Source organism: Chrysochloris asiatica, unplaced genomic scaffold (assembly GCF_000296735.1).
Source record: "Chrysochloris asiatica unplaced genomic scaffold, ChrAsi1.0 scaffold00006, whole genome shotgun sequence".
Taxonomy (NCBI): Eukaryota; Metazoa; Chordata; class Mammalia; order Afrosoricida; family Chrysochloridae; genus Chrysochloris; species Chrysochloris asiatica.
In genome coordinates, this window is record NW_006408524.1 from 3644705 (window position 1) to 3648627 (window position 3923).

The following is a 3923-nucleotide window of genomic DNA, read 5'->3' on the forward strand; positions in this document are numbered from 1 at the left end:
AAATGTTGAGCTAACCTACTGGAGGAGAGACAAGGTACAATGAGTGTTCTTACTAGTGTGGGTTGTGAAACACATCAATCCATTTTGCCACACTGCAAACAGACTGCTACATTCAGGAAAGTTTAGGAAAATATCAGGATGTTACCGTAAAAGTCAGCAACTCTGGTCCATAAATGACCAGGATTTGAAGCGCGGATGGCTGCTGTGCATCTGTTCCCAACTTGCCCAGAGCTCCGTGTCCACTCCCGTCCCTCTGCCTGAATCCTCAGAGCTCCGAGTCCTGTCGGGGACCTGCTCTTAGACTTTCAGAAAGTGGAGCGTGGGAATGGGTACAGTGATCATTGAAGATGTGGCTGTAGTCTTCACCCATGAAGAGTAGGATTTGCTGGATCCTGCTCAGAGAAAACTCTACAGAGACGTGATGATGGAAACCTTGAGAAACCTGGCTTCAGTCAGTGCAATCATGGAATCACATGGCTGGAAGGATCACCTTGACAACCAGGGGAGACATTTGAGAACTGGTGCAGTCGAGAACCTCTGTGAACATTCTAAAGGCAGCCAGTGTGGGGAAACCTCCAGCCTGATTCCTGGTCTTACTGTGCACCACGTAGATCCCACAGAAGTAGAACCCTTTGAATGCTGTGAGTATAGAGAAGCCTTCCTGGATCATTTACCTAGAGAACAATTGTAGTAGCGCTAACACTGGAATCAGTACCTGTAAGTGGATGGATTGTGGAGAAGACTGCAGATGTCCTTCTCACCTGACTACTCCTGTGAGAACTCATAAAGGGAATACCCATAAACATAACCTATGTTGGAAAAGCTCCCTTTGTATGCAAACCCTCAAGAATCCTGTAACAGCAGTCACCAGTAATGAATGGTATGAATTCAGCAAGTGGATGGAAATTTTCTGTAGTTTCTCACCCTTTAGAACAACTGTGGGAGGTCATCAATGTGTATGTAAAGAATGTTTTACATAAATGTCCTTCATCTCTAATTTTAAATAATAACTCTCATAAGAGAGATGTAAGAAAGCAATTCCTGAGGCTTCCTCCCTCACTCAATATATAAACACTCACAGTGGAGAGATGCCTTATGAATGTAAAGAGTGTGGAGAAACTTTAGCGAATACTCATCCCTGGCTGCACATTCAAGAATCCACAGTGGAGTGAGGTTATATGAACGGAAGGAGTGTGGGAAAGCCTTTGCTCAGGCCTCACTCCACCCTGCACATATAAGGAACTCACAGCGGACAGAGACCTTTTGAATATAAGGTGTGTGGGAAAGCCTTTAGGCATTCCTCACAGCACAGTTGTTGTTAAGTGCCGTTGAGTTGGTTCCGACCCATAGCAACCCTGAACAGGGTTTCCGAGGTTGTAAATCTTTATGGGAGCAGAAAGCCTCATCTTTCTCTCACGGAGCAGCTGGTAGTTTCGAACTGCTGACCTTGCGGTTCACAGCCCAATTCATAACCACTACGCTACCAGAGCTCAGTAGACATATGCAAATTCATGCAGACTCACAGCAGAGACAGGTTCTATGAATATAATCAATGTGGGAAAGCCTTTAGCCAAGCCTCAAGACATAAAACAGTCACAAGACATAAAACAGTCCACAGTGGAGGGAAGCCTTATGAATGTAAGTGTGGGAACACTTTTAAGAATTCCTCAGGCCTAGATGCACATAGAAGAATCCACAGTGGAGAAAAGCCTATGAATGTAAGCAATGTGGGAAAGCCTTCAGACAGTCCTCACAGTGCAGAAGACACTTGCGAACTCACAGTGGACAGAGGCCCTATGAATGTAAGGACTGTGGGAAAGTCTATCTCTATGCCTCAAGCCTCACAACACATAGAAGAATCCACAGTGGAGAGAAGCCTTATGAGTGTAAAGAATGTGGAAAAGCCTTTATTTCTTCCATGGCCCTCAATGTACATATGCAAATACATAGTGGAAAGAGGCCTTACGAATGTAAGGAATGTGGGAAAACTTTTAGGAATTTCTCAGGCCTCACTATACACAGAAGAAACCACAGTGGAGAGAAGCCTTATGAACGTAAGGAGTGAGGGAAAGCCTTTAGAAGAACCTCAGACCTTACAATACATAGAAGAATCCACAGAGGAGAGAGGCCCTATGAGTGTAAAGCATGTGGAAAAGCCTTTATTTTTTCCATGGCCCTCACTGTACATATGTGAATTCATAGTGGAAAGAGTCCTTATGAATGTAAGGAATGTGGGAAATCCTTTACAAAAACCTCAGACCTTACTGAATGTAGAAGAATCCACAGTGGTGAGAGGCCCTATGAATGTAAGCAATGTGTGAAAATGTTAAATAATCACTTAACCCTCTTTTCACATGAAATAATACAGTGGAGAGAAACCATATGAATGTAAGGAGTGTGGGAAAGCCTTTATTCAGGCCTCACACCTCACTGTACATAAAAGGATTCATAGATTAAAGACTTCTTTAAGTCCAATTTTAGATGTTTCTTCCATACTGCTACTGTGAAGTGAGCAAAATTCAAAATACTGTGCTTAATATGAGTAAAGTTCTCACAGAAACATGACAGCTTCATTGCAACTGCAGGGCTATATCCTCATCAATGTTTGTTATATTGTCATTCCATGATTAAATTTACCTTTCTTTAAATCTTAGGCTATTATAGTAAGATCTCAGGAAATAGCCTTGAGCAAACGTGCTTTTCTATTTTGTAATTATTTGATTGATGTTATCTTTTGCGTAGTTTATTACATTGATGTTGCGCTGTGTTTAAGAGTGTTAAGTTGTCATACATTTCCTTCAAATCTGTCATATTTTGAGTTTAATTTTCTTAACTTTTATACTTAGTATCTCATAGGGTGATACTTTGAGACTGCAGATACTCTGATTTCCATCATACTTTAGCTCCCTGTTCAATGCAGTCGAGTCCATTCCAACTCATGGTGACTCTGTATTGGGTTTCTGAGGCTGTAAATCTCTGCAGGACAAGAAGACCTCATCTTCCTCCTGCAGAGCAGCTGGTGGACTTGAACTGTGAACTTGTAGCTCACAGTCCACTGTTTTTCCATAGCGCTATCCATTGATAATTACTACCTGTGATTATTATTACTGTGGTGTTTGCCAAATTTTGTGTTTCAATCAATTCTTCTATGTGTATTAATTGGAATTCTGTAAGAAATACGTTCATGAATGTGGCAAGGTCTCTATAGGTAGGAGCTGACTTGAAGGCACTTACCAACATACATATCTATGGTGGTGGTGTGCTGTGGAGTCGGTTCCAACTCACAGCGACTCTGTACAAGGTTTCTGAGGTTGTAAATATTTATGGGAGCAGAACCCTCATCTTTCTCTTATGGAACAGCCGGTAGTTTTGAACTGCCCTTGAGGTTAGCAGCCCTATTCGTAACCACTCGGCTACCAGATCTCCCTATACATATCTATATGTATTAACAATACATATGTTGATATCTTTGCTCTTAAACTCTTTAAAGAGTCTTTGTGCAGCAGCATTGTCTTATGCAATAAGTTGTCTGATATCTTGACTGCTCCTTCCATGAAGATATACAGCCTCAGAAATACCCAGTGACAGTTCAACTCTGTCCAATGGTGCTGCTATGAGTCACAATCGACTCGATGCAAGTAAGTTTTCTGGGTGTGTTCTCAGATATAAATTCTTCCTCCAGTAGACCAAAACGTTCTTCCTGTGGGAAGCTGTAGTCAGCTGCTTCCCAGGATAGTGTGGCTGTCCTTCAAAGCATTGGTCTTCAAGCTCATGGCTGGCACAGGGACTGAGTGTTCTCCAATAAAGTGATAGGAGCGGACAATGGGAGGGGTCTGCCCTGGGGTCCCAGTGTCCCATACAGTTTGCACTCAACTGCTAATGTCACTGTGGGAGGTTCGAATCTACACAGCAGCACTGCATAT